The sequence below is a fragment of the Lepidochelys kempii genome, chromosome 6 (genome assembly GCF_965140285.1).
Source record: "Lepidochelys kempii isolate rLepKem1 chromosome 6, rLepKem1.hap1, whole genome shotgun sequence".
Lineage (NCBI taxonomy): Eukaryota > Metazoa > Chordata > Testudines > Cheloniidae > Lepidochelys > Lepidochelys kempii.
In genome coordinates this window covers 58,646,620-58,658,728 of record NC_136385.1, presented here as the reverse complement: position 1 = coordinate 58,658,728, position 12,109 = coordinate 58,646,620, and the positions used below count along the sequence as shown (strand labels likewise).

Here is a 12,109-nt window from a genome sequence, read left to right as displayed (position 1 = left end):
CCTGTGGGCCTGTAGATAGTCAAAAAAGGGGTCAAGAGCCTAGTTTGAAAGATTATGTCAAAAGGGTCTTTTCCAAAAGCATTTCTAGGAATTATTTTGGGGTAGCTCCATGGCTGGCATGTTCTACAGAGGTCAGACTAGATGACCAGAGTGGTTCCTTCTGGCCTTGGAATTTGTGTCATGCCAGCCTTGTACAACCCAACCCAGTAGCCAGTCACCTGTGTGACTATGAGAACCCTTAGTCATACAGGACAATACAAACCACAAGCTGTGCAATTCAGCAGCATCTGAATGAATGTCTTTGCTCAGGGACCCTTAAAAGATGGGCAGTCAAACTTGTCACCAAGATGTGCCTGCAAAAGCACCTTTCCATTTTCACTATAATGGGATGTCGGTACCAGTAGTGCAAGCTCCAGCACCTCAGGCAGCAGTTTGATGATGCGGGCCAGAGTAGTACAGACAACACAAGAATGAGGGCAAGAGGCATTTGATGATCATACCACAACGTGTGTAGTCTGGTTTTCAGAGGATCACGGGAAGAATGTGTTGGAGATTATGTTTGGGAGACACCAGACTGGTAAGAGAATCCTGTGAAACATTTCCACTATTTGTCCTGTGTATTGAGACAGACATTGCAGAGTCATAATTCTTTGTCACAGACCAATGCAGCTTCACTATACCTGAAACAAGTTTTGGAATATCTGTCTGTCCAATTAACATGAACACATAACGGGGGGGGGGGGGGGGGGGGAGAGAGAGAGAGAGAGAGAGAGAGAGAGAGAGAGAGAGGCCAGTGCAATTTGGGGCTGCATGAGTATCACATATTGGTGCAAGGAGAGGCTAGCCCATCCCAGTAATGCTTTTGGAGACTAATCTGCAATATTGTATTTAGTTCTGGATACTACTCTAGACAGATGTAGACAAAGTGAAGGGAGTTCAGAAGAGTGCTGGAGGGATTGAGTTAGTTTCTCTTATTTCATCCTAGAAAGGCATACCTTGGTTGAGTGACTGATATTTAAAAAGAGGAAGATTTCCACATCTCAGAGCTCTGTTTTCCTTTCCAAAATAAGGATAGCTTCTGGGGAGAATGTGAAAAGCTAGCCGCTTAGCACAGTTTAGAATGTTTGAGCTGCTCACTCAACAAGGACTGATGTCTCTTTAAAAGGACATAGTAACCCACAGGAAGGATGAGACTGGGGTAAAGCATCACTCCAATTAAACAGTCAACCCACAAAAACTAGGACATCAGCAGAGAGCTTTCTGGCTTTGGGTTTGTTCAGCAACAGTCACTGGAAGCCAGTGTGTTATTTTGTTTCAGTCCAAAGCTTTTGGCTAATCCTATTAAATATTTAGGTTAATTCTGAGCTAAACTGGAATGTAGGTTTCATTCTAATTGGCTAGTTTCCCCCACCAACCAGCAGTCACTTCTAGACTACAGGGAGGGAACACTGAACTCTAGCCATTGTGCAAGCAGGTATTACGGTCTTCAAGGCAGACACCAAGACTGAACTGGGTCCAAGGTTTGTAGCTGGACAGTAAGCAATGGGTAGGTATTTTCATATGACTGATGGGGAAGGGACAGTGTTACAGTGAGTTTGTGACCAAGTCCCAGCTCCCAGTCACACTCCCAAAATACCCAGCTAGGAGAAGTGACAAGCACAACAACATGTAGCACAGGCATTTTTGGGTGGGAAGAGTCACTGTGCATATGTCTACATTACAATTAGATGCCCACAGCTGGCCCAGGCTTTGGGGCAGTTTCATTGCAGCGTAGATGTCTGGTCTTGGGCTTTAAGATTGTGTGAGATGGGAGGATCCCAGACCTCAGGCTGCAACCGAAGCCCAGAAGTCCACACAGCAATGAAACAGCTCTGCAGCCTGAGCTCCAGGAGCCCAAGTCATCCGGCATGGATCAGCTGCAGGTTTTGAATTGCAATGTAGACATATCCTGGATAGGGAGTTGAATGGCCCCTCACTCACCAGAATATCCAAGCACCTCACAAACACTGCTAGGTTTATTCTCATAACCCCTATGAGGTGGCATATCCTGATTTTACAGACTTGGCACAGAGGCACAAACAGATTAAGTGACTTGCCCAAGGTCATGCAGGGTACATGGTAGAGCCTCGTCCTAATACGGTGCCTTTCACCACAAAGGTCATCCATCCTTTCACTTTGGGAGAGATTAAGGCAGAAAGGACAAACAGGGCTGTCTGGGAAGCAGTTAGTCACCCTGATACACAAAGCCAGAAAGTTTCTAGTTTTGGAATTACCAAACTATACACAGAGGCCAAGGTGATGAATTAACTCAGCATTACAGCCTTGCATGGGCATGTTGCTAAACAGCTAATCACACACACACACACACACACACACCTCTTATTTTGTTCATCTGTGAGCAGACTAATGAAGTTCACCTAGTCTAGTACTGGATCTCCAGCAGTGGTCAGTACCTTGCTCTAAAGCATGTGGTACAAGGACTGGCCTACTCCAGATACCAACATTTTGAACACCATCCCCCAAATACAGTAACATACACAGCTCTACTTTCTGGTGTTCTCTGGAACATACCAGCCACTCAATTCGGCTGCACAGTGCCAAGAACAGAAGGTCAGGCTATACAGCAACTACTACATTACCATTTTATGCAAAGGTAGGTTTTGCCCCATGGATGCACTGGCTACAGCAGGAAGCCAGTTTTACACCAAAGTCTCCATGGTCTTTGAGTGACTGCCACACTGCCTCCAGAGGTATGGCTTGTTTGCCTCTGCAGGAGCAGCAAAGAAAGCTGTTTGTTCCAAGTCAGTTTACCTACAGCTCCAGAGGTTAGAGTTTTCCAGTTACCCACCAAACACTACATTGTGCAACAGCACAAGAGCCGCTTGCTTAGAATCTGGAAAGACCTCTACGTCATGGAGTCTCAGGGTGTGGTTGATGCCCCAGCCTGCACCCGGTCTCCTGGGAGTGACCCCTTTAGTGTGCCAGGCCACAAGGACCCACAGTTCTACAGGGGCTGGCCTGTGGCCTCCAGGATGCGGAGATTGGTCCTTCAGCACCAGTAATCCCAGTCTCTCTTCATGATTCCCCGCAGCAAATCCAGACTCCTGTGGGAGGCTTGTACCCTTCAGGGCATAATGCTGCAAGTACTCACTGAGAGCAACACACTCAGCCTTTTCAAAACAAGTTAGCCATTTATTAGTCACCTGGCACACAATCTGAAAGTCCTTAGGTTAGCAAAATCAGTTAAGGTAAGCCATACACCATCCTGGTCAAACCAGTGTCCTGTTGAGCCAGCCAAGCTATGATGGAGTCGGTCTCTGGTGATCTCCCCCACCCCCCCATTTCCCCACTTTGACCAAGGCTCCCGAGTCCTTCCAAAAAGGGCCCCTTCTTTCAGTCACCTGACATCTTGTTCTCCAGCTCAATCCAAATCCTGCCTGCTGGAGTTTCCTGCTGTTATGTGATGATTGTTCAGTCATGGGGGCACATTTTGGTCTTGCTGGACCCTCTGCTGATTTGGGTTACTTTGAGCCAGTTCTTTAGTGACAGTATTCATTCCCCCCAGACAGCAAGGTCACATCCACACCCCTTCTCCTGCACCATTCCAAGAGCAGCGTTAACACTTTTTTACTCAGTAGGTAGCAATGCAATGTACAGAGGAAAACTGAGGCATGCCTATGCTTCATAAAAATATTGCCAAAACCTCCCATTTCATCACAACCTCTAGGAAGTAGTTCAGTTTTTACTGTTTTTTTTTTTTTAAATGTCTTGATTTCTGCCAAGACTAAGGACACCCTTGTTTGCATGAGGGATTGTACTTGGTGATGGGAAGCTATACAACAGCTCCTCACACTCTTCTGTGTGGGTCTGTGTGTTGTCATTCTAGCTCTTTCCACTAGCTGAAATATAAAAGCCAAATACTGTAACCTGCTGCCCAAGCCAATAGGGATTTAGCAACAGCGTCCCCAGAAACGATTCACCTCTTATTCTTTAGGGTTCATGGCAGTTTTGCAGTGGACACTAGGCAGTCACATGACCACTTAGTTGTCTCCAGTGGGGCTCATGAGAGTCTCTTAATACTTAGGGAGGCGCAGAGGGGCATGTTAAAGCACTTAACAGGGAGTTGTAAGAACAGAGTAAAGTAGGGGAGTATTCTCCCCATCTCAATGGGGAAACACACACAGATTTGGGGAGGGACTTGATCACATAGCAAGGAGCATCTCCCACCCCCAGTGCAGTATTTTTTAAATACACACACTCACACACACTGATGCTAGAGCATTGGTACAGTCCTCTTGCTGTAGCTCTGGGCACCCAGTTCACAGCTCATAGCTGTAAGCAAAGAATTCAGAAAACAGTTCCCATCAAGGCGTTTATATCCAAAACATAAGAACTCCCTCCCCAAAATCCCAACATATAATAGAACACTTCAGAGAGCAGTTCCCTTACCCAGTGAGGGTACTGGCTGAGAAAAAGACAGGCTTGGGTAAAGAGGCCTCTGTGCTTAAGGAACAAGTTTGTCCTTGCAAGGGCTTTTTCTGATCTTACTTCACAACCAAATCCCTGTATTGTCAACACTAAAGCCTTACCAAAAAAATTGTTTTTAAAAAGATCATGAGTCAGCACCAAGAGTCATGAGATTTGCTTAAGTATAAGTTTGACAATACTGAATTTTGGGATTTCTTGTTTGACCTGTTCGGGTTTGCTCAGATCATGTGCTGAAGATTTTCTCTGCAATTATGCAAGCTAAAAGCTTGCTTTTAAAAAAATAAATAAATAAAAAAAACCCCGAACAATCCACCTCAAGAAAATCTGTTTTCTTAGTCTCTTGACTCCAAGAGTTGAGGCTTAAAAGGAAAGGAACAGTCACAAGATTTGGGAGAGTTCACAACAGTGGAATCCTGAACAGCAACAACTCAGCAAGAAGTGACAAAAGGCTTGTTGACTTGGAGGTAGATGACAACTGTCATAATGGATCAGGTCTGTAGGACATTGGGGTCCATCCAGTCCTAAAATTAGGACTCATCCTGATCTCTTCATCTGAAACATGATGTTTAATCTCTTCCACAAGAATTTGTTAATATTCATTTACAAGAGCTAATGCTCTTTTGGAATCTTGATGCTCGAGGACAAAAACTTAGCATGTGGCAGGGAGTTCCACAGTTTAATTACACTATGTAAAAGTATTTCAGTTTCACCTTTTAGTTTCCTTCAGTGACCTCTTGTCCTTGAGTTATGAAGTTCATTTACCTTTCTAGGATTAGTTATTTTATATGCTTCATCATAGCCCCTCTCTAAGGTTAACAATTTCAGTCAACTGTCTATGAGTTTTACTGTGCTCCTAATAAGTCTCACTACCATTCTCTGAATCACCCCCTCTACTTCTGCATTACTCTTGACTGTGCAGACTAGACAAAATTCTATGGGAGGCCGCACTATTCACGGACAACATTCCCTCTCCCACCATATTGGCCTCATTCTTTAAATATCTCAACAGTTTGCTGTTCTGCTTCATTCGTCATGCCCAGGTCCCTTTGAGTAGTTTGGCCCAGGCTCACAGCCTAAAACCAGACCAGAGGGTAGAAGGGGGGAGGGGGGGGAGAGAGAAAAAGTTTGTGAAACCTGGAGACTTCCACAGCTCTGAACAGACAGGTCTAGGAGCCAAGGGGTTCTGCTCACCAAATGGGTTCCTGCCCCTGCAAAGAACAGTGCAGCAGTCTGCATGGGGCAAGGATTAGTGCAGAGGCCACTTCTCTTATTCCCCTGAGGCCAGGAGTGGGGAATGATTCTTCCATTAGGGTATTATGCACAAGGCTTGGAGTTGACAGCAGTGAAGCTGGAGCACATAATCAGCGGAGGCCAGCAGCTGAGGAAAGGAGAACAGAGTCCCTCTTTGTTAGGGGCAGGAGAGGAGGACTGGCATGACTCAATGCTGCACTTCAGGTCTGTAATACAAGCCCAGTCACCTCCCCCTATCCACAAAGGTGGCTGGAAAAAGTAAGGCACAGGTGGCAATGGGAAACTCGGGGGATTCCTAGCCCCTCCCAAAAACAGTGAGCTGTAAGGTGATGCTGTGGGAACCAGGAGTCCTGAGGAAGTGGGAAGATGAAAGCATAGAGGGCTCAATTCTCTTCACACTATACAGAAAAGACAAGGGCCAGAGGGATAAGGCTACTTAAGGTTGGGGGTGGGGTTTTTTTGTTTTTGTTAAATTGCAAGCCAGGGCTCTTTAAATAGTTCTTTCTTCTTGACCCCACAAGCAGCTCATGGAAAACTCGGAGTTTGGTGCTCACTAAAGTGAGCCAAATATAATCAGCCAGCCTCAAGTCACTGTAAATCTCTCGCTATGCAGCTTTGATACCAGACCTCAGTCTGGACCTGCAGAGTGCTCTGCTATTGCAGTCTTGGATTCCCAGATAGGCCGCTCTGCGGATTACTGTTTGTCTGGAAGGGTCACCTGTAGAGCAGTCTAAGGAACAGTAACGCAACGTAACGCAAAAGCAAAGCACAGCTCATGACTGGAAAGAGCTAGCCCTCTTAAAACGCATCAGGTGCTGATGGGGAAAGCTCCAAGACAGTAACCGATACCAAGGCACACGGAACCAACCAAACCGAGGGGGATGCATCCCCGCAGGACCAAGAAACATTGTATTTAATCAAAACTCAGGATGGGCTGCCAGGTGCTGTCACCTCCCCCGGAGGGAAGGGTCACCCACCCAGGAGAGCTGCATGGCGTTTACAAGTTCATAGTCCAAACAGCCAATCCCCTGAAACTAAGGATTTCAGAAGTAAGGCATGAGCTCAAGATCAGGATGTAGACACCAAAGCAGAGGGCATGGTATAGGTAGCTGCTGTCAGGCTAGTGCTAAGCTCCGACAAATGACAGTGATGAAGTATTGGTTTCAGAGTAGCAGCCGTGTTAGTCTGTATTCGCAAAAAGAAAAGGAGGACTTGTGGCACCTTAGAGACTAACCAATTTATTAGAGCATAAGCTTTCGTGAGCTACAGCTACAGCTTTACCAGTAGTAAAGGACAAATTCTGCCTTTCTCTAACGCTGCCTGTAGTGAAAGTGCCACGCCACGACCTAGCTATCATGGGAGACCTGAATGCCAAGGTCGGTAAGGATAACACAAAAGAGCAATGGGAAGACATGGGTGTGGCACCATGAACGAAAACAGAGAAAAGGCTTGTTGATTTCTGTAATATGAATGGCCTAGTCATCGGCAGAACCCTATCTGAACATTGTGAATTTCACAAGCTGGCATGGTGTTCTCCAAATGGCAGAAATAAGAACCAGATTGACCATATCCTGATCAATGGCAAATGGAGACGCTCACTGTCAGATGTGAAAGTGAGAAGGTGTACAGATGTTGGCAGTGACCACCACTCTGACAGCCTCCATCAAACTAAAACTGATAAACAAGGGACATAGATGTTATATTGACAAGCTAAAGTCCCTTGAAATACAGAAATTCTCCGTTCTGCAGTTAAAGAACAGGTTTCAAGAATTTGCAGACCTTTATGAAGAGGAGGGAAATGCAGATGAGGAGATCAATAAGTGGGACAAAGTAATAGCAATTTATGAACAGAGCACTGAAGCCTGTCTAGGCTACTGGCAGAAGAGAAGGAAGGAGTGGATTACACCCAGCACATGGAACGCCATAGAACCAGACTAGCCCCGAAGGAAAAAAAAAAGTTAACACAAAATCCCAGAAGCTAAAGGACAAATACCACGAGCAGTATAGCAAGGCACACCGGGAGGTCAAATGCCTTGTGAGAGCACACAAACAGCATTATATTGATAATCTGGCAACACAAGCAGAGGATGCAGCTGCTTGTGATGAGCAAGGAACCATCCACAAAATGACGTGGCTTATCAGTGGTAAATGGCAGACACCAAACACTCAACAAACAAGAACACCTATTAAAAACCAAAAGCCAACAAGAAATGTGCTGGACAGAGCATTTCAAAGAATATCTGAATAGGGAGCCATCTAAAGAGGAAGCAAACATCCAGGAGGCAGAAGAAGATCTTGATGTCAACACAGACACCCCAACTAAGGAACATTCAAGCCATCAAATCCTTAAAAAATGGGAAAGTTCCTAGCAAGGATAACTTGAATGCAGAATTGTTCAAGGTAAATTTTAAATTAGCAGCATCTATCCTGGCCCCTCTATTTACATCAGTCTGGGAAAGGGAAAAAGTGCCAGATGAGTGGACCAATGGTGTTAAAGTGAAGATATCACTGAGAGTTCCTTCCTTTGGAAATAACTGGCGTAGTATCACACTTATCTGTGCCAAGCAAAGTATTGTGAGATCATAGTCCCGCATTTACTAGAGGCGGTTGATAGCATTCTCAGAAAAGAGCAAGCTGGTTTTTGGAAAGGGAATGGATGCATAGACCAGATCTTCACTCTGTGAAACACAACAGAGCAGTGCTTAGAATGGCAACAGCAACTCTACATAAATTTCATAGACTGAGGTGGCTTTTGGTAGCATTCACAGGACCAGCCTATGGCGCATTCTGCGGGCATATGGAATTCCTTTCTGTATAATCAGTCATCAAAAGCTTCTATTTTAAACTTTACATGCACTGTTGATCACAGTGAGCTCAGTTTTGAAATCAAAACAGAAGTACATCAGGGGTGTCTCATGTCTGCAATCCTCTTCAACGTTGCCATCGACTGGGTTATGTGGCATACAACAGAAGACATGCCAAGAGGTATTAAATGGACGCTCTTCTCATCCCTTGAAGACCTGGACTTCGCAGATGATCTCTCTATCACATACCCAACACCATATACGAGAAAAAACTTGACTCAATGCATTCAGCCAGAAAATTGGACTTAACAACCACAGTAAGACAGATACCATGACCTTTAATATTGCCTCACCATCACCAGTACGGACAGAGGATTATGTTCTCACCAATGTAGAAACATTCACATACAGCACTATCAGTCAGGATGATGGAACAAGCCAGGACATCCGGAACAAAAATCAATGCCAGGAACACCTCCAGGAGCTTAAATACAGTCTGGAAATCAAAAACACAACACCAAAACCAAACTCAAGATTTATCAGAGCTGCATACCTTCAACACTACTTTATAGTGCAGAATGCTGGGGAATGAGAAAGCATGACATGTCCAAATGGTCTTCATTCCATACAGCCTGCCTCAGAAAAATCCTCCATATCTTTTGGCCCAGAACAATCTCAAACCAAGATCTATTGACATGGTGCTCAGATCATCTTGGCTGTACTATCACCGCCAAGAGGTGCTGGAGATGGATCAGTCGGTCATGTGCTTTGGATGGAAACTGATTCCAATCACCAGAGTAGCAATAAAATGGACACCTGAAAGCAAGCTAAAATGAAGCCGCCCAAAAACAGAGCTGTGGAAGCTGAGCTGAAAAACCTAGGGAACCATTGAAAGACTTGCCAGAAACAGACAGGAGTGAAGGAGCTTCAGCCCTAAACGCCAGAGGTGTAATAGGAACATGATGATGATGGGTTAGGGTGAAATCAAAGCAGCAGTACCAGAGTCAGAAGTTTCCCCCTCATTCCATTTCATGCTCCCTTGGTGTGGCTGTATCCATCTACCAATTCTCTTCCCCCACCCTTCTTTGCTGTGTATTCGGGCTTCTCTAGAGCTCAGCCCTGTTTTTGCAGCCACTCTGTCCCTGGCTTTCCCTCAGTTAGGGACACAGAGTGTGTTCGTTCCAATAGAGCTTCCCCAGTTATCTGAGCCATTCATTGCCTCCAGGGTGGTAGTTGGCCCCATGCAGCGAGTGTTCCAAAAACCACACTCAGGAACTTCTGCAGCAGCAGCACCATTCCTCAGTAGAGGAAGAGTACCTGAGCCCTGTAGGTTGTACTGGATTATCTGCTTCCAGCTGCTATTCCTGGTCTTGGATTTAAGTCTCTAAAGTCTTCTGTAACTTGCCCTCCTATCCTTCCCCTATGTACCATCCTAGTTATGGAGGTCACCTAGGGTCCACTTGCTGAGAATTCTCTTGGGAGAGGCAGCATTCTTGCTGGAGAGCCCTTGACTCTCAAATTGGTTCCCCCTCTGAAACTCCTGGCAGCCATTCAGGTCACAGGACATGGTCTGTTGGTTGACGGTCCAAGGAAATATGGTTAGTTTAGGTAGAGAACATGTAAATTGCTAGCTCAGTTCTTATCCAAATAACTAGCACATAGTTCTAGAGAGATTAGATTTGAGACTGATGTGCCCAGAGGTTGTATTGATGGGCCAATCTTTAAGAGCCAGCAGACACTCTCCCCAACCTTGGGAATCCTGCTTTGTGATCCCAAGCTGTAAGAAGCAGCTGCCCATTTTGTTTCCATACTGCAAGCCCTAAAGCTGGAAAACAGGAATCTCTGCCAAGGCACAGCTCCACAAAGCAAAGTCTGAGGAGATAGAGACCATCTGGAGTTCACTCACCTAGGAGACATGCCCAGTTCCCACTGCAAGGCTGACAACTCTGTGCATTAATAGCCACTCATAGCTAAAGAAACTCAAAACTGAGTTGCCTTTAACTCCAGGGGGTGAGAAAGCTTTCCAAGGGATATGATTGAATGGGGTGGGGGGGGCATGGAGGAAGGAGAAACAGACACTAAGATGACCTCAAAAGCATAAACAACACAGGCACTAACTGCTGGAACAGTTTCACTTTAAAGCTTAGCCATGACACTAGTGTATTTTGAGAGCATAGGCAGGGAAGTGTTCCCAGAGGCTGGGTTCTGAAGCGGAATCAGGAGGACTACTGATCAGTGAGACCCGAAGAAGCGCTCTATATAGCTTGAAAGTTTATGTCTCTCACTAACAGAAGTTGACCCAATAAAAACATTACCTCACCCACCTTGTCTCTCTAATGAGAGAGAGAGGCAGTCTCAATGTCACCACCAGTTAATGAATAGTGACAGAGTTAATGAGCCTTTTCTTTACTAACACACCAGTCAGAGCACAGTGTTCCCTATAGGGCTAGCGTTACGGAACCATCATCAGGTTAACAAGTGAGCAGAAAACACGTGATAAGCGTGTACTGTTGACATGAACAAAGGCCTTGGACTTTAAGTGCAGGTAGGAAGTTGCCCGAGTAACATACCCTACCAGAGGCATTTCATTACCTCCAACACACACAGTTTACTATACACAGAACCTGGCTGCAAACTCAGCTGTGATACCAAACACCATGACTTGATAATAGCTTCTTCAACAGAGACATTGGAGATTGCAAGTAATATGCCCTGTCATAAATTTAACCCCTTCCTTTAAAAAAGCAGCAATGCCTCAATCAAATAAATAAATAAATAAATAGTGTCCAGCCTAACAGGAAGGAAAAACAAAACAAAACCTATTTGCAGCCCTTCTTTTAAGGCTGCAACACTTAACTCTCAGCTTCTAGGCTGGGTTACCTAACAAAGTGAATGCAGATAGTGTCTGTTATCCGTATCAAATGATGGGGGTAAGATTCCTGCTCCCTGAGAGCAGGCCTGAAGTCATTAAGAAAGTAACTGACAGACATTTAACATGAAGTCATTTATCATACATGATGCAGAAATTTCACCATTATTGAAGTGGAGGGGTGAGGGTGGAACATGCCAAGGAAACTGGTGGCTTTATTACCAATATCACTGCTTGTCATCTTTAATAGGAGGCATTGAACTCCCCTCTAGACAAGATCAGAGGTAAAGAATGCTTACCATGAAAGGCAAAGTCCTGAACGAGGCTGAATTTCTGATAGGAGATACCAAATAAGACAAGCAGGCTAATTGAGATAAGAGTTGTTCCCACTCCATCTTGATGCTAAACAGTGAAAGCTTTTCTGGTTTGGTTCCTGTAGCTGAGGCATCATTAAGAAGTTAGCTTTATTAATATGTTGAGCAGAGAGGCAGAGTAGGGGGTCCAGTGAGATGCCAGGCAATAGGGACAGCAGTCATCCAATTAGGACTGCAGAGTTTCTTCACTTTTGTTTTTAATAAGCAAGCAATAAATGTGGCAGGAAGTAACAAATGCTTTAGAGACACACAAAGTGCCATCCGGGATCATTAAACAGAAGTGATGACAAACCAGAATTCGGGTGTTATTGGCAAGATTGGAA

The 12,109-nt window shown here is 45.0% G+C and overlaps 1 protein-coding gene across 6 annotated transcripts in view; it reads right to left on the bottom strand.

The window, feature by feature from the left end:
- CD82 (CD82 molecule) overlaps positions 1 to 12,109 on the bottom strand; it is a 63,662-nt gene that overhangs the window by 32,150 nt on the left and 19,403 nt on the right. The window contains exon 1 of one of the 6 annotated variants that reach the window (XM_073348074.2): positions 501 to 644. The exons of the other annotated variants lie outside the window; for them this stretch is intronic. The gene's annotated coding sequence lies outside the window, so the exon portion shown is untranslated. Of the gene's footprint in view, positions 1 to 500; positions 645 to 12,109 lie in introns of those variants that run through there. 6 annotated transcript variants of the gene reach the window in all.